The sequence below is a fragment of the Hibiscus syriacus genome, unplaced genomic scaffold (assembly GCF_006381635.1).
Source record: "Hibiscus syriacus cultivar Baekdansim isolate YM2019G1 unplaced genomic scaffold, ASM638163v2 tig00111708_pilon, whole genome shotgun sequence".
In the NCBI taxonomy this organism is placed as follows: domain Eukaryota; kingdom Viridiplantae; phylum Streptophyta; class Magnoliopsida; order Malvales; family Malvaceae; genus Hibiscus; species Hibiscus syriacus.
In genome coordinates this window covers 2,335,220-2,363,202 of record NW_024063159.1, presented here as the reverse complement: position 1 = coordinate 2,363,202, position 27,983 = coordinate 2,335,220, and the positions used below count along the sequence as shown (strand labels likewise).

General features: G+C 33.9%; 1 pseudogene; it reads left to right on the top strand.

Annotated features, from left to right (window-relative positions):
• LOC120168071 overlaps window positions 1-27,453 on the top strand; it is a 39,521-nt pseudogene extending 12,068 nt beyond the window's left edge.
• The last annotated feature ends 530 nt before the right edge of the window (window positions 27,454-27,983 follow it).

Here is a 27,983-nt window from a genome sequence, read left to right as displayed (position 1 = left end):
TTTTCTTCCAGATTCATCATATTGTCCCAGTACGTATCCCATCGAATTTTCAAAGACTGTCAAGTAGAGAATTAACGGTCTGTCAGGCACTGGTGATACTAAAATGGGGGCATTGGATAAATATTTCTTAATAATATCCAAAGTTTCTTGACATTCATCATTCCAGACTTCAAGATTATTCTTTCGAAGTAATTTGAACACCGAATCACATTTGTCAGTTAATTGAGAAATGAATCGAGATATATAATTTAATCTTCCCAAAAAGCCTCGAACTTCTTTTTTCGTATTGGGTGGTGGAAGATCTTGAAATGTTTTTACTTTATCTGGATCAATCTCAATTCCTTTTTGGCTGACTACAAATACCAAAAGCTTCTCGGACGTTACCCCAAAAGTGCATTTAGCGGGGTTGAGCTTTAATTGATACTTTCTCAATCTCCGGAAAAGCTTTCTTAGATTTTGAATATGTTCTTCTTCAGTTCGGGACTTGGCAATCATGTCATCCACGTATACTTCAATTTCTTTATGCATCATGTCATGGAACAGAGTTACCATTGCTCTTTGATACGTTGCCCCTGCATTTTTCAATCCAAATGGCATTACTTTGTAGCAGAATGTGCCCTACATGGTTACAAATGTTATTTTTTCCATGTCTTCAGGGTTCATTTTTATCTAATTATACCCTGAAAAACCATCCATGAATGAAAACCATGCATGTCCTGCAGTATTGTCTACCAATGTGTCTATGTAAGGTATTGGAAAGCTATCTTTTGGACTAGCTTTGTTAAGATCTCTGTAATCCACACACATTCGAACTTTCCCATTCTTCTTTGGTACTGGGACTATGTTGGCTACTCATTCTGGATATTTGGCTGCCTGTAGGAATCCTGCATTAATTTGCTTTATTACTTCCTCCTTAATATGCAACAACATTTCTGGCCTCATTCGTCTGAGCTTTTGTTGAACAGGTTTATACTCTGGACTGATCGGAAGTTTGTGTACCACTATATCTGTACTCAAACCAGACATATCTTGATAAGACCAGACAAATATATCTTTGAACTCTTGGAGGAGATCTATCAATTCTCGTTTTATCTGGGCTGACAAAGTAGTACCAATTTTCACTTCTTTCATTTCTTTATTGGTTCCCAGATTTACAGTCTTAATCTCTTCTTTATGAGGTAAAATTTGTTTGACTTCTTTTTCTATCATTTTTAACAATTCGGCAGGAACATCACATTCTATTTCAACCTCTCACTCATTGACTTCCTCCAAACATATGGGCCGCTCTAAATTTATCTCATGATTAAATTTAGGAATAATCAGGCTATTAACATTGTGACACCTGCAAATTTAAATCAGACATATTTCTGAAAAGATATAGTGAATTTATGAAGTAAATATAAATAATGAGAAATAATGAATGTAAAAATGTAAAATGTAAAGAATGATTGCCATTTGAGAATTTTAAGAAAACTTCTTGTATTTGATATTAAGTGAACTTAACAACTTCCCTTACAAGATAACAAAAACTTTTTATATTCTTGGCTAAAACATAAAGATTAGTTTTGAGTATTACTCTATGTTAATACTAAAAACTATAGGGAGATCTTCGGCATTCCAATTGTTGAGTGTTTCACCAGGAAGACAAGGGCGAATTCCAGCCAAGTATTTGCCAGTCTTGTTGTCATTCATGATCATGTTGATAAATAATCCTCTCATAGCTTCTTCAACCATGCTTTGATATTTTGTAAACTTTTCTTCTTTAAGAGCATCAACAAGTTGTTGTTCTACATTAATCATTCCTCTTGATTTGAACGTGGTCTTCAACTGAGGGAAAGACATACGTTCCCAAGGGATTTCTTCTCCTTTCAGCCTTGCCTTTCTATCTTCGCCTCTTCTTTTCATCTCTTTATTCCTTTGTTGAAAATTAGGCTTAAATCCTAGCCCAAAACGATCTTTTTTCATCTTCATACTCACAGGAACTGAGCTTCCCTGAAGATTCTTTCCCAAACCTTTCCCAGTTTTAGCTCCAATGCCTAAAGTCTGTCTTACAGTCATTTTAGTGCAATCAGACAATTTAGGATGTGGAATTTTGCTTCCCTCAGCAATAAAGGTTGCATTGACAAATTCCAAAGCTCGAAAAAAGCATTCGAGAGCATCATCATTGGTTTCAATATACGGAGCATCATTTGTCACGGAAGCGATGATTTCTTCCTCAACTCCTACACATACCAGTTGACCGTCAACAACGAACTTCAGCTTTTGATGCAATAAAGAAGGAACAGTTCCTGCAGAATGAATCCATGGCCTCCCTAATAAATAATTGTATCTAGGGTGGATATCCATTATCACAAAGTCAATATTGTACACGACTGGTCCGATCAGCAGTGGTATTTCCATTTTTCCAAGCACCTCTTTTTGAGTTCCATCAAAAGCTCGCACTATGTTCGGATAATTCTTCATGTGCGTTTTATCCACCGGCATTCTTTGAAGTGTAACCAAAGGCATCAAATTAAGAGCAGATCCATTATCAATTAGTACTCCTGGTAACACATGACCATGACAATGTGTGGTAATATTCAAAGCTTTCACTGACCCCATTCCACCTTCAGGTACTTCATCATCAGTGAACGTTATGTAATTATCAGAGGCTATGTGCCCCACAATCCTGTCAAGCTTGTTGAGAGATATATCTTCAGGAATAAATGTCTGATTAAGTATTTTCATCAAGGCATTTTTGTGTACTTCTGAATTCATCAACAAATCAAGAATTGAAATTTGTGATTGATGTTTATGTAGCTGTTCAACCACACTATATTCGTTATGCTTCAGAAATTTTAAAAATTCTTGTGCTTGTTTTTTTGTTACGGGCTCATTGACTGTTGGTGGGGATTCATCATCAAATACCTTTTGGGGTATTATTGTAGTTTTTCCCTTTGTTTTTGCCTGTTTTGATGCATTTGATGTCTCGGGAGAATAACATCTCCCACTTCTTGTAAAGAATCCGACTTCACTTACTGCTTCAGATGTCGAATCCACACTCTGTATTTTCTCTTCTTCTTTTTCTAGAGAAACAGATCCTCCTACCATTGAAACATTGGTAGTATAATTCCAAGGTATCATGCGAGTATCTTTATATGGAAATGGTAAAGGAGTCGTGATAACCACTTTTGGCTTTATTGGTGCAGGATTCACTGTAGATGATTTCACAGTAATAATCACGGGATCACTCGCTCTCTGCTTAGGTTTAGAATCTTCTGATGCACAAACATCATCTTCTCTTTTTCCTGATTCTTCTTCAAAGAACTCTATCTCCTTGTCATTTATCAGTTTTTACACCAATCCCCTAAATTCAGGGCATAGTTAAATTCCATACCCCTTTTCTTGATGATATTCACAATAATTCTCACCTTCATAATGTTTTGGCTTGAATTCTTGTTGAATCATACCGGATAATGAGAGTTGTTGAAATATCCAACCAAAGGGAGATTGAATTTCAGAAATGTCAGTTTTTGTTTTCCCTCTGTTTTCTTCCTGGATTACGTTCACGCTTTTTATCTCCATGATTTGGCAACGGATGATTTGATGTAGCCGGCGAATTGAATTCCAACTTTCCAGTATTAATCAAATTTTGGACCACCCATTTGAATGCCAAACAATTTTCAATAAAATGACCCGAAATTTTTTCATGGTAAATACAATGCGCTTTTACATCATACCATGGAGGGAATGGTGGTTGCATGGGAACCAACAGATAGGGCCGTATGACATCTGCTTTTAACAGCGAATCATAGATCTCAGCATAGGGTACTGGTAAAGGTATAAAAGACAGCCTTTCACTTTCCCTTCGAGATCCTTTGGATTCTACTCAATTAGTGTTTGTTTCTTCCTTTTTAACCCTTGGTTGGGTTATCGTAACACTTTTTGAGGTATCTTTGTTATAAGAGTTCGCATTGTTAAATTCATTATCTTTCCTTCGATACATGGGTCTTTTGGAACTAGACCCCTCATTTGATTCAATTTTGCCACTTTTCATGACATTCTCAATGAGTTCTCCCGAAATGACCAGATCTGTAAAATTTCTGGTTGCATTCCCCATTAAATGGCTTAAATATGGAGCCTTTAAAGTATGGACAAACATCACTGTGGCTTCTTTCTCTGATAGAGGTGGCTGAACTTGTGATGCTGTATCACACCATCTCTGGGCATACTGTCTGAATGTTTCGTTGTTCTTTTTCTCTAAATTTTGGAGAGTACATCTATTAGGGACCATATCTATCATATGGCGGTACTGCTCTAGGAATTCTTTTGCCAGATCCTTCCATGATCTAATGTGGGCTTTGGTCAGTTGAGTATACCACTTTAAAGCGGGTCCTGTCAAACTATCTTGAAAGCAATGAATTAACAATTTCTCATCTTTTACATGACCTGCCATTCTGCGACAAAACATGGTAATGTAGGACGAAAGGCATGTAGTATCGTCATATCTTTCAAATTCAAGGACTTTGAACTTGATGGGGAGGATTAGGTCTGGGACCAAACTTAACTCGCTAGCGTCAAACCCATAGAATGATTCAGTTATTTCTAGGGATTTCATTCTTTTCTCCAAACTCTTGATCTGTCTGGTTAATTCTTCATTGGCTTTTTCTTTCTCATTCAGATCGGGTATTAGATGCTCAACATTAAATTCACCTATCTTCATATCTGACATAAGTGGATTCTTGCTTGAAGATGCGGGATCCACTTGTTGATTTTCATTAGGTTTGGTATCTTGCAATGCCGATGTACGAGCATGGATTTGAACAGGTGTGGTACCAGAACTCTATTTTTTGCATAATACTGTCTTGTGAGTTTGCAATACTGGCCTCAATTTTCTCTAATTTGATTCTCATTTCTGCTTGTTCTTTAATATGTTGTTCCTTAAGACGGTTTATCTTATCTTCCATTATCTTACTTGCTTTCCTAGTACCGTACGGGTATTGAGTTTCTTGTTTGGCCAGGATAACTGCGATTGAAAATCTTCTTCGTATTATTTTTTTTCTTAATGAATACTTATGAGTAATGTATGAAAAATGAATGTATGCAAAATGGTATTGATATTGAACTGATTCCTTAGAACAACTTTTATATTAGAAACAAAGTTTTTATTATAAAACTTTTACAAGTACAACATTATAGATACATCTGAGCAAATTCCCCTAATTGTTGTATATGTTCAAGTAACTCAAAGACCTTATGAGCTTCTTCGGTTTCTGGCTCCAATTCTTCACTCAAAGTGGTAGCTTCATATGCCAAGTCCACTAAATATTGTGCCACTCCCTGAATTTGCTCCAAATACTTTGCAATGAGGTCATCTCTTTGTTTGACTTTCCATTGAGCGCGTTCCCAGCGATAGCGCCATTGCAAAATTCCTTCATAAGGGACAATAGGGAGTTGATTCGCCTTTCTCTGAAGATCTTGGAATTTGGCTTCCAATTCATTCACTTGTTTCATTAAATTTTTAGCTTCTGAGTTATTTTTTTGACCTCGCAGTGTAATTTCTAACCTTTCAATCTTGTTTTTTAATCTTTGGTTTTGACCTTGATTTTCCAATAGTCTTTGCTCCAGTGTCTCATTTTCTTTAGCAATCATCTTAGTCTGGTGTTTGCTTTGTTTGAGCTCATCTTTACATTCTTCAGCTTTTCTTTTCAGACTTGTCAATTCTTGTTTGCTTGATCTTTCGGCAATCTGAGTCCTTACCACCCGTTGGTAGTGTAAACACTAATTTTTTCCTTACTATTTTTATTATTATTATTATTATTATTATATATTATTATTATTAAATAAATATATATATATATATATATATACAAAGGCCCAAGATTAGGGCCTGATCACGAGCTAGCCCAACAATAACCCTAAAACAACTAGGGTTTCTTTCATCATCAGCCAGCCGTCCTAACCAATGGTCCAACATCCCAGCTGCCTCTCCAGCTTCCAGACGCTGCTGCCGACGCCTCCACTGCCAGATGGTCCAACCAGTCGCTGCCGACGCTGCTTTTGCCACGCCACCTCGCCGCCGTAGATTCCAGAACACCAGATGGCAGCCCAAATCGAGCTCCATGGTGAGTCACCAGCATAGCTATGGTGACTCACCTAGACATCCCTCTCGGGACCGGTCCAAACAGAACCTCGTGGTGGCTATAAAAGCCACCATACCTGCGAAAGAAAAAAGAACAGACAGCCAACAACAAAAAAAAAACAGAGGGAGAGATACAACAACAACGAATAGCAACCACAGCAGAAAACCAAAGGAAAAGAGAAGAAGAAGACTTACCCTTGAAGCCTTTGTTGCCCTCGGAAGCCAAATATTGCCAAACCGCCGTTTAAGCGAAGGTAGAACCCTTCGGTTTTGTTTAGATCTACTGCTATTGAGAGGGTTTTTAGAGAAATAGAAGTTAGATTTGTGCTTAAGGAGAAATAGGGCTTCGCTTAAGCTATTTTCCAAATTCCGGCCACCATTCACAGTGGCCGGCGGTGGTCGTCGGCACCGGGATACGACGACCGGCCTGTAATCAGGCTCCCTCCAGGCGGAGTTTGAAGAGAGAGAGGAGAGAAAAATTTTCTCTCTATTAGAGAGAGAAAAAGAAATGAAGAAATGAGAAAATGGCTTAAGGGAGAAGCCGGTTATAGGGTATTTATACCCGGGATGAAACGACGCCGTTTTATAGTGAAACTGTGCGTTTTAGTAAACCCCGTCCGTGACCCTTCAGGTTTTGTAGAATTCCATTTTAGTCACTAAATCAAATTTATAAGTATTCTGATTCGATCTTTTAATTTTATCTTATTCTTATTTTAATCATTAGCAGTAATTATATAATATTTAGGGTAATTACCCATTTTAGTCCCTCATAATTTTTATAAATTTTATTTTAACCCTGAAATAATTAATTAAGGCTAAATTCAAATTAGGCCCTTGAATTTTAATATTTTACATTTAAATTATAATGTTTTAATTTTTTTTTATATTAATCACTAAATTAAATAATAAGGTAAAATAGCATGTTTAGCCCCTGTAATATTAAATAAGTAATTATAAATTAGGTTATTAAAACATATTATAATTTAGTCATTAAGTTTAATATTTTCATTTATTATTTATATTTTACTACTATAGTTTTAATTTTAGTCACTGTTTATATTTAAATTTAATTTATTATTTTAATTTTATATGTTTATTTGAAATATGTTTAATTATTATTGTTAAGTATTATTATATATAAATATATATTAAGTAATATTTATTTATTTATTTTATTTTTATATAATTAAATAAATATCTTACATTTATAAATTATATATTAATCTATTTATTATTATTATTTTTTAAGAAAAATATTTTTATATTTATTTATTTTTTAATATCAAAGAGAAGAGCTATCTTAAAGCACCTAGAAGTCCTTTTCTGATATTTTCAAATAAATAAATATCTTATTATATTAAAATAAATTTTTATTTTTTAAGAAAATGTTTTATATTTATTTATTTTTTAATATCAAAGAGAAGAGCTGTCTTAAGGCACCTAGAAGCCCTTTTCTGATATTTCTAAATAAGTAAATATCTCTTATATTTATATATGAATATATTTTTGTAAAATTAAATTTGCAAATAATAGAATTATTAATTAAATATATTTTTAAACTTTTAATTTTCTAATAATAGAGACAATTTATAATTAAAAAGTACCAATTTTGGGCGTTGTAGGGGTGCTAATCCTTCCCTAAACGTAACCGACTACGAATCCCTTTTTATTATTAAAAAGAACGAATTTTTGGTTATAAACGCAGATCAGTTCATCTTTTAACTGATGTTTTCTTAAAAACTCTTTTAAAAGAAAATTTTTAGGTATTCGACCTACCTGACCCAAAAGGCCGATGGCGACTCCCAAATTATTTTAAAAACCATTTATTCACATCACTTTTTCCCGCCAAATTTAATATTTCGTGCCCGGACGAAAACCGGTTACGACAGCTTGGCGACTCCGCTGGGGACCTATCAAACTTTAAAATCAATTATAAATTGTCTCTATTAATTAGAAATTAAAAATTCATTTATTTAATTTTTAATTCTTTTCTTTCAAATTTTTATTATTTATTATTTTTATATTAATATTGTTTTTTTTATTCAGGTATTAATTATTTTATTTATCTGTTAGGGGTTTGAATATTTCTCCTCACACACAACACTTGCATTGCATAACATAAAGCTCTATAATTGAGCTTGTCCCTTTTAAGTGGGAGTGAAAGCGACGTCTTCGTGAGAATTTATTCTCCGTGTCAGACCTAGCCAGTAACTTTCGGGATTCATATGCTCTATGTCTTCGTGAGAATTTATTCTCCGTGTCAGGCATAGAGAAATGTATCCCCTCGAATTGAACTCGATCCACTTTAGTCTGTGATGGACTAGGATTGAGGGTTAACAGCCCAAGGGGGCATCAACAAGGACAATTCGAGTACCTTTACTCCTAGAACTGAAACTCTGCATATAATAAACCCTAGAAATTCACCTAATCTAAGACAGTACTGAACCTCTGTTCATAGGTGTACACAAAGGAGAAATAAGCTCCAGCTTTTAATTTATTATTATTTTTTTCTCCCTGAATAGATGCATGCGAACTAGAAATCATGCGGTTAGGTTAATGTTTCCAAACAAAGCATGGAACTAGAAAGCATGAGGTTAGGATTTATTATATACCATGATAAATAAATTAACCATTTTATTCTTTTTTATTTTCCCATGTATGTTATTTTTGCTCTAATTTGTTTAAATTATTTTCTTTTGTTTGCATTGCATGATCATGACCAAAAGGTGTTAACTGAAAAGACTGTTCATCAAATTAGAAAGAAATCATAAATGGACAAAAAGTTCTATGATCAAACAAAATATGATGCGGCCAAGAAAAGACATCCTGAGGGAATTTTGAAGATAGAGAAAAGCTATTCACCCAAAGATTGTATGCCCATTGAAGAGCAAAAGGAGATACGAGAAATAAGAGAGCAGATGACCAAGATGATGGATAGAATATCTGTTTTGGCCAAAGGAAAAGAGATTCCTACACAGAAAGAGAGAGAGCTCAATGAACCTAACCCTGCAGTTTCAGATACACAAGGGACTTCGATTCTTAACCAATTTGAGAAATTAAAGACAGTCATCATTCGTATTCACAAATCGTTTGGAGATACCAAAGAAATGGTGACGACTGTACAAGTTCCCAGAAAAGAGAAGAAATCATGTAATCAGAAATCATCAAAGTTTGGTCTGCTCCCGACATCTAAAACTCAGGTTCAATCCAAGACAAAAGGCGGTTCTCATCTTAATACTATCCCCATATCATATAAAGAGTTGTATGAGAAGCTATTTGAAGCACGAGAAGTGGATCCATATTATATAAAACCGTTCCAACCTCCGTATCCGAATTGGTATGACATCAACGTTCATTGTGAATATCATGCCGGAGCTCAAGGACATACCATCGAGAATTGTCTTGCCTTCAAACGCCTAGTCCAAAGTCTTTTGGATCATGGAACCTTACAATTTAGGGTAAATGATCGACCTAGTTTGGTAACCGAGGGTCCTGATAGATTAATACCAAAAGTTTTCAAAGGTAAGAATATCAGTAGGGGCGCCCAGAGAAGAGAAGATTTGTTGAGGTTTGAAGCTCAAATACGTCATTTAAAGATTGAAAACGATAAATTGAGCACCAAAATGGAAACCATACATGAAGATTTCCAGAAAGTCAGTCAAGCCTTTCAAAATGCTGGTATAGGAAACACCCCAGAAGAGTGGATAGCAGGGGTCACCAAACTGAAAAAGAGTTGTAACATACATGAAGATCTTGTCCAAAAACTTTTTGAACACAAATGTTCTCTCACAAAGGAAAATGATCAACTCCAAGAATTGACATAGGAGATGAAAGAACACCAGAATATCATGGAAGAAGCTGCAGTCCAGACAAGCAATATGGCCCATAAGCTGATAAACTAACTTGGTTTTAAAGAAGAAAATGGAAAAGTTATTCCCTATATGTAAAGTTTTGTTAAAATTAGGACTGAAAGTTGTCCCCTACATGTAAAAATTTTGTTTGATGTACTGAAGCTTTTGTGTTTAATGAAATTTGTTCTAAGATGATCACTCTTAAGTAACACCTTTTCATACATGCATTTACATTTTGTATCTGTGCATTTTCATTTTGTATTTTTATTTTTTATATCTTTGAATTGCACATTTTGCATTCTTATTTTTCAATTTATGCATTTTTCACATTTTTATTTAAGTATTGTCATGTATTTTAATCATAAAAACATGTTAATAATTAATGAAAGGTTTTGTAACAGTAAAACCAAGGTCATTCATTCATATTACTTTACTGTCATCATGAAAACAATGGAGCAATCTTATAAGGGACTACAAGATCAGTGGCCAGAACAATTGATAGGGTTACCTCAGGATACAAGGAAAGAAGCATCAGATTTAGTACCAGATGGATCAGATCAAATTATTCAGGGAATGGAATCTGATAAAGAAAAGATAACTGCTAAAGAGAAATCGTGTTACCAGATTGAAGAGTCGAGACAGATAATATACCCTAGGGCATTCCACTTGAACCCAAAGAATAGCCTCATTAATTATTCACAATATGAGGAGAAAGTCAAGAGGACAGAGAAAGCAATCAGAAACATGAAAGATGTTAATGCCTACCACAAAGAATTAGAGGCAAGAGAGCTTAGCTTGGTTCCAGATTTGATTATTCCCCATGAATTCAAAATGCCTGATTTTGAGAAATATGATGGCACAAGTTGTCCCCTAATCCACCTAAGAATGTTTTGCAGAAAAATGGGAGGATATTTAAATTCTGATGACTTGTTAATTCACTCTTTCCACGATAGCCTTGTTAACCCAGCAGTAGTCTGGTACAATCAGTTGACCCAAGAACAGATCAAGAAATGGGTAGATTTAGCTGATGCATTTTTGGGACAATATCGGTATGTTAAAGGCTTAGCTCCAACACGTATGGATCTTCGAAGAGTAAAGAAGAAAACCAATGAAAGATTTCAAGAATATGCCTTAAGATGGAGACGAGTGGCAGCACAAGTTCAACCTCCCATGTTAGAAGAAGAGATATCACGTATGTTTCGTGATTCCCTTCCCGCTCCTTTCCGCGAGTTGATGCAGGCAAATCCGACAACTGAATTCGAGAATCTTGTGACAAGTGGAGATTTAATTGAGAATATAATCAATGAAGAAAACTCAAAAGTCACATCCAAGAGCCCAACGGATCAAAAAGCGAAAGCTGATGATGTGAATGTATGTCGCATCCAGAATCCCCGCAACTGCAAAAGAAAAAGAGCAAGTAATTGTTCGGATCGACCAAAGAAAGTCAAGCGATCAAGAAAAACTTTGGAAGTGTTCCAAAATTCTATTTCAGACTTGTATCCTCATTTGGTTAAAGGCCAATACATCACACCAAGACCAACTAAAGTGACATCAAATCCTTCTGCTCATAGCTATGATCAAGATAGAGTTTGTAATTTTCACTTGGGGGTATCCGGGCATTCTACAGGCAATTGTAGGCCACTGTTAAAAGAAATTGAGATGCTTGTTGACAAAGGGGTTTTGACACAAGAAATAATCAAGAAATGGGGGGCAAATAAGGATGAGAATCATGATCCTATTACATACCCAACATTAGAGGAATAATGAGGCATGGCAAAATAAATAAGTGGAAGTGTTATCTACCACTGTAGTACCTTTCTACTTTCAGCATCTTGTTTGAACTTGTTTTTTGTTCCTTTCTCCGCTTTTTGTGCAATAAATAAATGTGTGTTGCTTATTAAGGTTATGAGCAAGGAATCAAATTTTAATCTTGAAATTATTGAGTATCAAGTAGATTAAATATTCTTTTAATTTTTCAAGAGTTATAGATTTATTGGCAAGTGATAAAATTATATCTTCAATATCTCATCCAACACCAATTACTCGACCTTTACCAAAACCAAATCCTGACACTACATTTATCTGAGACTCTGAAGAAATGTCTCTACCTGTTTTTGAGACACAAACTCTAGATGTTTACCTTCTCAGGTAGAGTCGATTGATTGATGATACTACCTTCCACCATATACATGACTTTAAAAGTCACACATTTGTCCTTCCAAACACAAAACCATCATAAACCAAAAGACCTCAAAAGAACCAAAATTTCAATTATCCGTGAATCTGACTGCAAGAAGAGACGAGATGAGGCATCAGAGACCAACTCATTGATGATAATTTCGCATACTCAAAGAAGAAGGGGAAAGTGATTGATTGAAATAAATATATCATGCATTAATTACATTTTTCATGTAAATAAAGTTAATCTTGAATATTCATCCCCCTGTGGATACCTCTTTTTACAAAGGTTTCTGTGTATGAGATGATGAACGGCATTGTTTCATTTATCCTTTAATATATAAATATATATAGATCTTTTGTTATCCCCATTTGAGCCTGAATAATGTTTCTTCTGATTCAACCCTAACCAAGGATCACCCTCCACATTAGGGGGCAAGGTGAAGGATATTTGCTCATAAAGAATGAAGATTGTCAATACAGTTTTATTGCGAAGACAAGTTTCCATGAAGTCAAGAAAGTTTTGAATTACAAAGTATGTCAAAAACAGAGTGCTTGAAGATCAATCCAATCAAGAATAATGAAAAACCTCCAAAATGCAAAAGGAAAATGAGGTGCTCAAAGCAGTTGAAGTATTATACTCATCCAGCAAAGAAAAAAAGAAAAAAAAAAGAAAAAAAAAAGAGAAAAAGGAAAATTGAATCAAGATGAGTGATTTATTGAGTCTCAAGTTACAAGGTTGATCAAGTACAAACAAGAAAAGCAAGAAATGATGAAGATATGAGAAAATGGAAATGAATCCAAAATTTGGCAGTCTAGAAGGATCCAGATGATGGAAAAATCCCCAACAAAGCAGATCCAAGTTAAGCAAGGCAAGGTGATGGCATCAGAATGAATTGATCCTTGGTTTGATTACCCTTAAACACTTATTTGGGCCTTTTTATTCTTTTCTTTCGTAACCATAAGCCATGACCTACGTTACGTACCTGAAAAGTCCATTTTAATCATACATGGATTTTTAAGTAAAAGAGAATATCTTTAGAATTCATTCCGCCTCTCAAGATTGATTTTTATTTGCAAAAATTGGTTTTTAAAATCTTTAATACATGATAGGAAAAATGATAAAAGGGGGGTTCAAGATGTAAATTTTTAAATAACATCTTAGAACCAAAGGAGGATTTGAGTTGAAAACCTGAAAAGGCGTCTCGAATATTGAATGGTGCAACAACGACATAAGAGACGATTTTAAGCTCTTAATAAAGCACCGCACATCCCAAAGACGTTCCTGAGATTCTGGAATCAAGAAGTATCTCTACAAGATGAGCATAACAACTATTTCTTCAAGTTAGTGGAAGCCCGAAGCGACATACTAAACCAACTTGAAAGAATCTACTTTACCAAAATCCACCCACACCTCAAATCAGTCAATAATTTTGACACTTGCCATAGGACTATTATTTTTGAATGATTTAAAAGTGTAGTTGATTTATTTGATATTTATTAAACTCATTGTTTATGATCTGATTCTATTGTGAACTTAAGAAGGGCAATACTTTGTAAAAGTCTTTCAGTCTTCAAAATAAACAAAGGAGGAAAAAACATTTTCAAACAGGACAGTCTCAAATGAGGAAGGTCCTTGAAGCAATTGTTGCTTATTTTACCTCTGTAGTAGAAAAAGAATGAACGAGGCCAGAATAATGAAGCACTTCACATTTTTGAAGGCAAGTGGTCCAAGAAGCCAGAAAGTCTGGATAATTGAACTTGTGACACTCCCCTATGACATTATTATCAACTCATCAAAAAAGATTATCTCATGCTGAGGGCGATAAGCATCACCAGACAGATTATTTTCCCAAATCATCAATTTATGTTCTCTAGAAGATCACATTATAACCATGAACAAGTCACTACCTGCACTCTGGTTATACTATGACGCTGGCTCAAGTCTTGATACATCATTGATACTTCTTCTATGCCGATCACTTTCTTTGTGAAGAGGATACCCATTATGTCCTTCAGAAGATTGCTGAATTTGAATTTGAGGACTTATGTCACAGAATAAGACATTGGAACAAATTCTACATTTGTATGCCGTACAGGGTTCCAAAAGTTGAGATAACCAGTTTTACCATCAAATAAACCTTTCCATGGTTAGGGAAGAGTGGGATAAGACAGTGTGTATTTTGGAGCAGCAGAAGAGACAGTCATTGTGGTAGTCATTGCAAGAAAATGCACCAGCAAAAATCTTCTATTTTATCCTGATGATGTTTATTTCTTCCAGTAAGGTTGTTACACTGGATGTCACCGACAACAAGGTCGAATTCGACAAATCTACTCATCAATTGCTCCAACCGATCATCATTCAGTTCTTGCATATCTGTTTTCAAAAATATGCCAAGACAGTAGAAGACAGCCTCTGTATTATTGATCCCAGAAGAAAAAAAAAAGAGACAGGACATTGATATCACCAGAGAACATGTCTCTAGCAGCTCCTTATATATGGTTTTTAGGGAAACCTAGAAGCATTTCTACCTCATCAGGTTCAAGTGGAACAACTTTATTTCTTCCAACCCATACCAGATTCCATTTCCGGCACTCATCAATAACATACTTCTGGACACTCGAAGGTAGCTCATCGTCATAAAGCTTTAAGAGCCTTACAGATCCTTTCTGTCAATCTGGAACTTCTTGTACATGTTTGTAAGCAGTTCAACTTTGTTCTTGGATCCCATGAAGACTATCATTTCTTTTTCAATGGAAAAATATCATGTATAGTGCATGGAGAAAACAAGATAAGAGGAAATCTGTTTTCAATTGGCAGATTATGAATATAGCCTATTTTTAGTATAACAACATGAAAATGCTTCGAATCTACAAATTCTGGCTTTACATCGAATAAGTATTGTGATATCCCAGTCCAAACATTAAATAGAACAAATGAATTTGCCAATAGCATCTTCTGGAAGTGTTCTTTGAGTTATCTGATCTGGTTTGGCAGAACCAATCAGTGAATTTAGAAGATGAATTTGTCAATAGCATCTTCTGGAAGTGTTCTTTGAGTTATCTGATCTGGTTTGGCAGAACCAATCAGTGAATTTAGAAGATGAATTTGCCAATAGCATCTTCTGGAAGTGTTCTTTGAGTTATCTGATCTGGTTTGGCAGAACCAATCAGTGAATTTAGAAGATGAATTTGTCAATAGCATCTTCTGGAAGTATTCTTTGAGTTATCTGATCTGGTTGGACAGAACAATCATTGAGTTTAGAAGATGAATTTGCCAATAGCATCTTCTGGAAGTGTTCTTTGAGTTATCAGATCTGGTTTGGTAAAACCAATCATTGAATTTGGAAGAGGAATTTGCTAATAACATCTTCTGGAAGTGTTCTTTGAGTTATCTGATTTGGTTTGATATAAAACCCAGGACCAATCATTGGAATTAAAAGATGAATTGCATGATCGTCTTCATTAATAAGCTTCTTTTCAAGCTTCATCTGCTTCTTCCTTTTCCACAAATCATAGCCCAAGTTTCGCTTTTGTTTGTAATTGGGATCATTGCATAATGGCTTCCTATCTTCTACCATAAGAAGTGCATCAGCAGCCTTAGTCATTTGAGCAGCACATATAAAATCTGTCAATTCTGCAATTGATGAATCTGAACCACATCTCTCCATGGTTATTGAAGTTTCAGCCTCTGAGAATCCCATTTTTGTCAAGTATAACAGTTTACTCTCCTCATCAGAATCAGAATTCATGATTTCCTCGATATCAGAAGAACTATCAATATATGTGAAATCATCCTGAAAGATCACTTCATAATCAGATGAGTTGTTATCAGAATCAACATGCTGCATGGGTGCGGATTTTTGATGAGCTTGTACCATTGTATATGTAGTCTTGCCATTGCATCAGATTATTGTTTGCATAAATTGGTTTCTCTCCCACAGAAAAGTATATTTCAGATATGGCCTTCACTGAAAGATGATAAGCCACTGTGTCAGCCTGGAACGGATTACCAAGCTATTCTTACTTCACTGTCTGACTAAATCCCTCCAGATACAGAAAATGGTCACCTCATTCAGAAGACACATATCTCAGACGTTTCTGTTAGAATGATTGAATACTTCTTAAGTTTGTGATAACATGAAGAGAATTTCAGTTACTTGATAACACTATTGTTTAGTGACACCAGAATGAGAGTATTCAAGATAAATAGATTTGGGGTACGAATAAAGCTACAAGTCCCTATAACAATTCATTGTCAAAATTGGACCTCGTGAGGATCATGACATTCCATTCAAACAGAGATTGAGAGTGAATCAGATAAATCTAGAGGGACATCTTAAGGACCCATTTCAATCAGAATCAGAACTGTTGATGCATTTTGAACACTTGTATTAGCCAATGTTGGGGCATGCTGAAAGCCCATATTATCCTATGTCAAGATCATTGACTTGAAAAAATATTTCCAATGAGATAGAAAGATATGAAGAATGAAAATGGTGAAACAGTGATAGTCGAACTGACTATACATAATTGCTTCGTTCATCAGGCAGTTATATTATGATCATGTTGTTGAACAAAATCTACTCATCAAGTATGTTTTCAAATACCTAATCTTCTTAACCGTATGTCACATGACAGTGTGTTCTTTGATAAACTACATTACGGTTGCATGAATAAAGATGATCCCCAGGTAGACTACTTGATCCAGGGTTCACTTCTTTAAGATCTCAGCATTGAATTTGGCCTTCTGTGTGTCGGTAATAACTGAAAATATTTCTTTGAGATTCCTAGTAAATAGTTTCAACCATACTATTGAGATTATGAAGCTATTTTTCATATCAGTTTTTGCTTCCGTGATGACATTGAAAAGGGAGACTCGACTCTCACTTATATTACTGTTATTCCCGTTGTTATTTGGGATCATCATTGCTAGCCGAGATGAACTGAGTTTTCATCTATTTTGGTTTTATCATTTATATTTCATCCCCAGCTGCAAAAATTCCACGGATATCTTTCTGTACATTGATCCTACAGTTGATGTGTTTCTACTTCCTACAAAGATCATTACAGAAGAAAATGTGATCAGTATCACATTTGTCTTTGCCCGAGATGATATCAAGATCAGTTAGTATCTCCTATTCAATTCGAAACCAGCATATCTTGTGAATTTGACCAACTTTTTGGTCATACCAACATTACACTTGAATCCCCACTAGTTTTTGTTCTCAAATGGTCTTGTGACATCATTCAAAAGCTTTGGACACTAGGCAAAGAGATTCAATGTTTGAGAACATCTGAGCAGAAACCACAAAAAAATGAATGTGTTGTCAAATGTTTTACGAACATCTGAACAGAAACCACAGGAAAGGATGAATGTGTTGTCAAATGTTTTACGAACATCTGAACAGAAACCACAGGAAATGATGAATGTGTTGTCAAATGTTTTACGAACATCTGAGCAGAAGCCACAGGAAAGGATAAATGCACTATCAAATGTTTTACGAACCTGCTATTCTGATGCTGAACCAATGTTACGATCATATGGTTTCCATTTATTGATCTAAGATGAAGTTTGTCTTCTTTAACCCCAAGATTAGAAGTGAGATATAATGAAGATTTCTTTCCAAGGAAAGTTGAAATTTTAAACAAGAAACTAATGGGGTCAACTAAGGTTGAACTACAGGTTGTTGTTAAGCATCTCGACATGATATGGTCCAAGTTGCCTTATTCGAGATCTGATTATATGTGGAGACATGAAAGGAATTGGAATAAATCTTCCTTGTGATATGTTTCAAGAGTCAAATTAGAACAGGCTCTACTCTCCTAATAAATCCCTGCTGAGTCAGGCATATCTACATCTACACTCTTCAAAGATGATAGATTCTCTTTTTAAAGATGATAGATTCTCTTTTCAAAGATGAAAGCTTTATGGGATTTCTACACAAGTCCAAGCAAATAAAGTTGGTTTTATCCAAGACAAAATGGGGCATCAGGGTCATAATTTTGACTACGACAAGAGTTCCACAAGTGAAACATTTCTTCTAAGACTTAAATGAAGCAAAGAAGGCACCACGATACAAGTTGATCAGATGATTCTGTAGAAATGCAAGCTTGATAGCATAAGTTGCTACACTGATATCCAGAGGTAACCCTGGCAATAAATGATGAAGTGAAGGAAGACCAAGTTTACCACTTTGAAGTCAAATGAAGATTGCATCAACATTCATGCATTCATAAGAACATCATTTGCACAATAGACAATGCATTACATTGATACATCTGAGTGTATTCAAAAATGAAGTTTTACAGATCTTCGGAAGAATAAGAAGATTCATGGTAAGAAATACCTTACAAGAAGAAGGTATTCAAAACCGTAAATACAGGAATCACGCAAACATCTGAAGAATAGATGGACGTAATCCACAAAAATGAGCATTATTTTGAGATTGGGGCATGTTACCCAATCAACATGTTATTTTGAAAAATAATGAGAAAACGATTTCCATAGTTTCTCATTCAATCTTTTCTAAAAATGAAATTGTTGAAAAGTAAGAAAACGATTTCCTTAGTTTTTTTTTACTTAGTAAACTATTTCCCTCATCTGTAAGTCCTTCAGTGCATGATGTTTCCAAAAAGCCTTCGGGAGCTTTTTGATGTTCTTAAAGCCTTCGGGTCATCTGTAAGTCCTTCAGTGCATGATGTTTCCAAAAAGCCTTCGGGAGCTTTTTGATGTTCTTAAAGCCTTCGGGTCATCTGTAAGTCCTTCAGTGCATGATGTTTCCAAAAAGCCTTCGGGAGCTTTTTGATGTTTCCAAAAAGCCTTCGGGTCATCTGTAAGTCCTTCAGTGCATGATGTTTCCAAAAAGCCTTCGGGAGCTTTTTGATGTTCTTAAAGCCTTCGGGTCATCTGTAAGTCCTTCAGTGCATGATGTTTCCAAAAAGCCTTCGGGAGCTTTTTGATGTTCTTAAAGCCTTCGGGTCATCTGTAAGTCCTTCAGTGCATGATGTTTCCAAAAAGCCTTCGGGAGCTTTTTGATGTTTCCAAAAAGCCTTCGGGTCATCTGTAAGTCCTTCAGTGCATGATGTTTCCAAAAAGCCTTCGGGAGCTTTTTGATGTTCTTAAAGCTTTCGGGTCATCTGTAAGCCCTTCAGTGCATGATGTTTCCAAAAAGCCTTCGGGAGCTTTTTGATGTTTTCAAACCCTCAGGGTCATTCATAAGACCTCTGGGCAGAATGTTTTCAACATTTCCATATTACTCAAAATAAGCTAAATGAAAAAAATTATTGTCTTTTTCGTCTTTGCTCTATTCTTGTTAACACAAAAATGAGCAAAGAGGGGCAGCTGTAAACACTAATTTTTTCCTTACTATTTTTATTATTATTATTATTATTATTATATATTATTATTATTAAATAAATAAATATATATATATATATACAAAGGCCCAAGATTAGGGCCTGATCACGAGCTAGCCCAACAATAACCCTAAAACAACTAGGGTTTCTTTCATCATCAGCCAGCCGTCCTAACCAATGGTCCAACATCCCAGCTGCCTCTCCAGCTTCCAGACGCTGCTGCCGACGCCTCCACTGCCAGATGGTCCAACCAGTCGCTGCCGACGCTGCTTTTGCCACGCCACCTCGCCGTCGTAGATTCCAGAACACCAGATGGCAGCCCAAATCGAGCTCCATGGTGAGTCACCAGCATAGCTATGGTGACTCACCTAGACATCCCTCTCGGGACCGGTCCAAACAGAACCTCGTGGTGGCTATAAAAGCCACCATACCTGCGAAAGAAAAAAAGAACAGACAGCCAACAACAAGAAAAAAAAACAGAGGGAGAGATACAACAACAACGAATAGCAACCACAGCAGAAAACCAAAGGAAAAGAGAAGAAGAAGACTTACCCTTGAAGCCTTTGTTGCCCTCGGAAGCCAAATATTGCCAAACCGCCGTTTAAGCGAAGGTAGAACCCTTCGGTTTTGTTTAGATCTACTGCTATTGAGAGGGTTTTTAGAGAAATAGAAGTTAGATTTGTGCTTAAGGAGAAATAGGGCTTCGCTTAAGCTATTTTCCAAATTCCGGCCACCATTCACAGTGGCCGGCGGTGGTCGTCGGCACCGGGATACGACGACCGGCCTGTAATCAGGCTCCCTCCAGGCGGAGTTTGAAGAGAGAGAGGAGAGAAAAATTTTCTATCTATTAGAGAGAGAAAAAGAAATGAAGAAATGAGAAAATGGCTTAAGGGAGAAGCCGGTTATAGGGTATTTATACCCGGGATGAAACGACGCCGTTTTATAGTGAAACTGTGCGTTTTAGTAAACCCCGTCCGTGACCCTTCAGGTTTTGTAGAATTCCATTTTAGTCACTAAATCAAATTTATAAGTATTCTGATTCGATCTTTTAATTTTATCTTATTCTTATTTTAATCATTAGCAGTAATTATATAATATTTAGGGTAATTACCCATTTTAGTCCCTCATAATTTTTATAAATTTTATTTTAACCCTGAAATAATTAATTAAGGCTAAATTCAAATTAGGCCCTTGAATTTTAATATTTTACATTTAAATTATAATGTTTTAATTTTTTTTATATTAATCACTAAATTAAATAATAAGGTAAAATAGCATGTTTAGCCCCTGTAATATTAAATAATTAATTATAAATTAGGTTATTAAAACATATTATAATTTAGTCATTAAGTTTAATATTTTCATTTATTATTTATATTTTACTACTATAGTTTTAATTTTAGTCACTGTTTATATTTAAATTTAATTTATTATTTTAATTTTATATGTTTATTTGAAATATGTTTAATTATTATTGTTAAGTATTATTATATATAAATATATATTAAGTAATATTTATTTATTTATTTTATTTTTATATAATTAAATAAATATCTTACATTTATAAATTATATATTAATCTATTTATTATTATTATTTTTTAAGAAAAATATTTTTATATTTATTTATTTTTTAATATCAAAGAGAAGAGCTATCTTAAAGCACCTAGAAGTTCTTTTCTGATATTTTCAAATAAATAAATATCTTATTATATTAAAATAATTTTTTATTTTTTAAGAAAATGTTTTATATTTATTTATTTTTTAATATCAAAGAGAAGAGCTGTCTTAAGGCACCTAGAAGCCCTTTTCTGATATTTCTAAATAAGTAAATATCTCTTATATTTATATATGAATATATTTTTGTAAAATTAAATTTGCAAATAATAGAATTATTAATTAAATATATTTTTAAACTTTTAATTTTCTAATAATAGAGACAATTTATAATTAAAAAGTACCAATTTTGGGCGTTGTAGGGGTGCTAATCCTTCCCTAAACGTAACCGACTACGAATCCCTTTTTATTATTAAAAAGAACGAATTTTTGGTTATAAACGCAGATCAGTTCATCTTTTAACTGATGTTTTCTTAAAAACTCTTTTAAAAGAAAATTTTTAGGTATTCGACCTACCTGACCCAAAAGGCCGATGGCGACTCCCAAATTATTTTAAAAACCATTTATTCACATCACTTTTTCCCGCCAAATTTAATATTTCGTGCCCGGACGAAAACCGGTTACGACAGGTAGGTTGACTGAAGACCATTGAAATCTATCCTGAGCTGTTTTTCAACTTCATTAACTTGATCTACTCTCCCTTTATAGATGTCTATCTCAATTTCTTTGTAGTATACTTCCTCTTCCAGCTTTTGTAGAGTTTTTCTCCATTACTTTCTTTCGATCTTAAAGTCTTGCTTTGCCAGTTCTAATGGAGATAGTATAATTCTCAAATGTTCTTTGATGGGTAGGACATTCTCAAAATTAACTACTGGAATGTTGTCATTGATTCGATTAATTCTCCATTGTTCATATTCGAGTGAGAGCTTTTGACTAAAAGTAAATAAATTTACTCGATGAATCCATTTCCAAGCCTCAACAACCTTTCTGATCTTTTCCTTATGTTGATCACTTCTGAATGCAAATTTTGATTCAGATAAACCTGATGTCACAGGAATAAACTGCCTTGATCTATATTGTTTAGAGACCATTAAAGGTGTATATCCTATAGAACCCCATATGCCAGGCAAGGGAACCCAATCGTACTCTCCACACTTATACATTATGTTTGAAGAAGTATTCCATGAGGCTCGCCATAATACGTCATTATCTTCGAGATTTAAAAAGATATTCATTCATTTTCCTTCGTCATAACCTCTAGGCCATTTGCAAGAAAGGAAATCTTGTAGAGGTGAGAAGCCTTCTAGAAATACCCGTCCAAGAGCTCTTTCTTCATGTTTAAAATGGTTCAGAATCCATACCATTAATAGGGGTGCACAGCCTATAAAACGTCCCTCTCTTTCTCGTCTACAGGAATTCAAGGAACGAAATGTTTCAGCTAATATGGAAGGAACTGGATCTGCATTTTTGTTTAATCTTTCAAACAGGTCTACAGTTGATATTTCCACATGCCCCAAAATCTTCGGGAAAATGATTAATCCATAGATTCCTAATGCCAACATATCAATCTATTTTCTTTTGTCTGGATGGCGATAGATTACTTCTTTCAAGGCTGACCAAGTAATGTATTCACTATCACCCTTTTTCTTGATATTTCTTGTAGCCCATTCTTCACTCATCCCGGTCAATAAAAGCATTTTCTTCTTAAATGGAGCAGTATTAGGTGACTTGATATATACCCTATCTTCATAGATTCTTGGACAACGAATAAGAGCTCGATATTCTTCTATAGTGGGTGTCAAACCTACCTTACCAAAAGTGAAGCAAGTGTAGGCAGGATTCCAAAACTGTGATAGAGCTCTGAACAAATGTCGGTCGATAGGAATGTCCAAAAGATAAACAATGTCACCATATAGTTGATAAAATAGTTATTTGTCTGCGGCTTCCCATTTCTCCCAGATTTCTTTCAACTCACCTAGATTATTTTGGCGAACGTTGATATGTTTATATTTAACCAGATCTGACACGTATCCATGTGATAGACTATTTCCCTTGACAAGTTGAGATTGCTCAAACCATCTTAAAACAATTGCATTGTCTTCTACTTCATAAACTCTATGTTCTATATTTCTAGCTTCCTATATGAACATCAATCATAAATCAACACCATGGTATGAAAAATGTAATGCAAAACAAAAATAAATCGAAAAAATAGAAAATAATCATAAAAATCCTAACTTCATGCAATCTAATTCCTTAAAGTAATATTATGTAAATTAAAAGTCTCAACATGCTTTTCCTTGTGTGCTAACCTTACAAGAGTTATTTGGGTTAGGCTCTGTCAAGTTCTAAGTTTATTATATGATGGGTTTGGCTCTAAGGTGAAATCGGTCATCGAATTGTCCTTTGTTAGTGCCCCCTTGGGCTACAAAACCCTCAATCCTAGTCCATTACAGACTTTCGGTCAAATCGAAGGAACACACTTCCTTATGTCCATACGGAGGTGAAAACCACACGAGGAATATAAGGTGTGAGCTCAAAGAATGGTCCCCTATCCCATACGGAGGTGAAAACCACACGAGGTAATATTTTCTCATTCAAACTAAATAGGATAGAGCGGGATTTTAGTTCATGTCATGATAATGCAGTGTCCAGTGTGTGAAGGGAAATTCTCTAACTTTTAACAAACAACCATTAAAAATGAATACTAATATTTTTGTCAATAAAATATAAATGTTAGTATATAAGGATATAAAATAAAATAATAAATAAAGAAATAAAAAATCGTAAATTAAATAAATCTGAATTCTTAATTTCTAATTATAGAGACAATATATAATTGATTTAAGGCTTGACCAACTTGTTCCCCAGCGGAGTCGCCAAACTGTCGTAACCGATTTTCGCCCAGGCACGAAATTTTACTTGGCGAGAAAAATTAAGTGGACAAAAATGATTTAAAATAAATGTTTTTGGAGTTGCCATCGACCTTTTTGGATTAGGTAAGTCGAATACCTAAAAATCATCTTTTAAAAATGTTTTTAAGAAAACATTATTTAAAAGATAAACTGATCTACGTATAACCAAAAATTCATTCTTTTAATAAATAAAAGGGATTCGTGGTCGGTTACGTTTGGGGAAGGATTAGCACCCCTATAACGCCCAAAATTGGTACCCGTTGATTATATATTGTCTCTATTAGTAGAAATCTAAGAATTCGAATATAAATTTATTTTATGATTCTTTTATTCTATATTCAATTGCATAATTATATTTAAAGAAAATTCTAAAGAAAATAGAAAATATTTCAATATTTCCAATAGAAGAGAAACTATTCCCTAATATTTTTTAGGACGAATATTTCTCTTTCCAATTTAAATAATAAAAATCTAATAATTCTTTCCAAGAAATATTATTAAACTAATTTGATATAACCCAAAAATAAATATATTTTTTAAGTTTTTTTATAAGTAATATATTTATTATTTTAAAATATCAAAATAGAATATCTAATTACTAAGACAATATTAAAAAAATAAATAAATATTATTCTTTAATTAAATTATAAAATTAATTAAATTAATTAGCATAAGATATTAAAAATTAATATTATAATTACTTAAGTAATAAAATATATATAAAAAATAGAGTGAAACATTATAATAAATTAAAATAAAAAATCATGGGATTAGGATTTAAATATAATAAAACAAAAGTTAGTGCTCTTATTAATATATTTGAAAGTGTAGTATCTAATATAGTGCTCTTATAAAAAAAATATTAAAGTAAAATAATATAATTAATTTAAAAAAACGTGAACTAGGATTAAAATATAACAAAAGAAAAATTAGTGCTCTTTCTTTCCAATTTGTTATTATTATTTATTATATATAAAATATATATATTATTAGGATACATGTGACTAAAACAATAAATATTATAATTCGAAATAAAAAAATATAAAATAACCAAAATAATAATATAAGATAGAAATAAATAAACTATTAGTTAAAATTCAAAATATTATAAAACATATATATATTAATAATGTGGTTTAACCATAATTAATTAATCGGAATATCATAATGAATTTTATATATATATATATATATATATATATATATATATATATATATATATATATATATGAATAACAAAAATAATTAATGGATTATATATATAATAAAGTAAAACATAGAGATTAAAATAAAAAATAAAAAAATAACAGTTAATTTCGAAATAATAATAAAAATAGATAAATCAGTGACTAAACTATAAATAGGCTCATAAATTAGAGGGATTATTTTGTGATTTTCCTTATTTTAAGTGAATAAGTAATGAACTCCAAAGCTTAGGGACCTGAAGCCTAGTTTACCCAAAAAATTTATAAACATAAAACTCATCTTCTTCCTCCTTATTTCATACGCAGAACACCCAAAACTTCCAACTATCCTATTTTCTATTTTATTTATTCATCTATTTAACTTTTTTTTGAAAACAAATAAAAATAGAATATAAAGCTGAAAAAAAAATAAAACCAAATATAGAAATAACCTTTGTAGAGCTTTTTATTTCTGACTTTCTTTGTGTAATTTGCTAGATTTCTCCTCTATTTCTCTTGATTTTTTTGTGTGTCAATTTTACATTTTGTTCTGGGGTTTTTATAGCCCCAGTTTACATGAAGAATCAAAGATGATTTTTCCTTTCTCCTTGCATGTGTGGCTGCTGTAGAGGACCAGCTATTGTTGGTGGAAGCTGCTGGAATTTGTTGTGGTGGAGGGGCTGCTGCAGGTGCTAATTGGAGCAAGGAACCAGCTGGATCAAGGTGAAAAATGGTGATTTCAAAGATATCATATTTATTTTGTTTTGCATTGCATCCTTAACCAGTTGGAAGTTCTCTTAGTCTCACTCAAGATCTTACAACCTTTAACTTTTTCCTCTTTCATCAAATTATTTATTATATTTTTGATTTTTTGAAATTTTGATGGAGAAGTTGCCATTCGAGGAAAAAATTTGCAGACTTGATAGTTGGCTACTTGGATTTGACAAGTTGCCTGAAGTTCTCATGATATTATTTTATATTTAATGATGCAAAGCTCATTTTGTTATGGCATGCATATAGAGTATATTATGAATTAGCATACAAGCAGATAAATATCATCTAGGAATTCACTATATATGTTAGTTTTCATGTACTTGTTTTTTTTCTCTTGAAGTATAATGCTTGTGCACCTAAATAAGCTGTACAATTGTGATTATTTGTGCAACAACTGTCAAAATTTTTGCTATTATCTTTCAAGGATTTGATTTAGTTTCATATGTAGTCAAAAGGAATTAGATGTCATAGATGCATATCTTGACAATTGAAATGACAAGATTAATATATGAAAACACTATGATTTTATAATGTTAATTGTAATTTTCTCTTTTAGCTTATTTTGAACTCTTTGCCCTGTAGGGATGTATGCACTGTGCAATGTGGCTAGTGGGAATGAGTTTCACAAGGAAGCAGTAATCCAGCAACTCTTTACACAGACGAGTGAAAAGAATCAATCTTTTGTGATTAAGTTTTTGCAGAGTAATGATAGCCAGCTACGCACAGCAACTATCTGGACAATTGTGAATCTTACTTGTCCATCGAGTCCTGGCTTGAAAAACTGCGCAATGCTGGGATAACTTCTCAGATAAAGAATATGCTTAATGATCCTTGTGTTGATGTTAAGGTCATTGGCATTTTATCTCTTGAACATATTTTTTGTTGGCTTCACTTTTCTGGTTAACCTAACAGAAATTTTTGTGTTACAGCTCCATGTGAGAACGGTTTTAGGGCAATCTATGGCTTTCGGGGACAACCAAGCATGTCCATGTTTATTCATTACTCGGAATACGAAAAAGCAAAGAGATTTTGAAGCCGTTAGTTTCGTCTTTGCCGCCTTTCTTTTGTAAGATATTTTCAAGGCTTTCTCCTGTGGCTTGTAACAAATTGGTGAGTTTTTGGTTGATTTTAATTTCTTTGATTGAAAATGGTCATTATACTGGACTTTGCAAGTGCTTCATCATAGAAGTATAAAACACTAAGTGGGCTAAGGTTTATAATTAATCAAATTGACAAAGTTCCCCTTTAGATTAACAATTGAACAAACGTATCAAATATATCTCTGATGACTTATTATAATTGGATTTACAAATGCAGTCATTCACTAATGGCTAACACTTCCTGTTTGCGATACTTTTCTATTGCAGGCACTACACATTGCTTTCGGTTACTGCCTTTTTCTCAGTTGAAGCAGTGGGAATTGTTATCGGTCAGTTTTTTACATTAAACAGGCATTTGAGGGATTCATACATTTTGGGTTGCTATTTCCCTATGTATTATCAATTGAACATTGTATTATGGTTTTAGGTGAGTAGAAGAGAAATCGAGAAAGAGGTAATAGGAATAGAGAAGAATTAGAGAGTTTTCAGAGAAGAAATGTTTGTTCATTCATAACATGAGGAAAAATACATCATCACAGCTTGTTTTATTTAGTTACAATACCAGAATCCTAAGGATGCCAGCTAGCTGTCCTTTGTAATTGAATCTAACAAATTCATTCTTTCTCATTTGTTTTGCAGACATGGGCTATTGGGCTTAGCTATTTTAATTCCTTTGGGCCGCTCTTGTTGCTTCAGATCCGCTCCACTCCTGATCCGCTCCAGAGGTAAGTTGTCTTCATTTCTCTCACGTGTCATAATTCCCAATCTATCATTCTCAATCCCTAACCCTCGTCTCATTTCACCCAATTCTCCTTCATCCTCTTCGCGTTCACGCCCTTCTCCTCCCACCATGACAATACCCACCCCTCGAGAGGATCCTTGTCC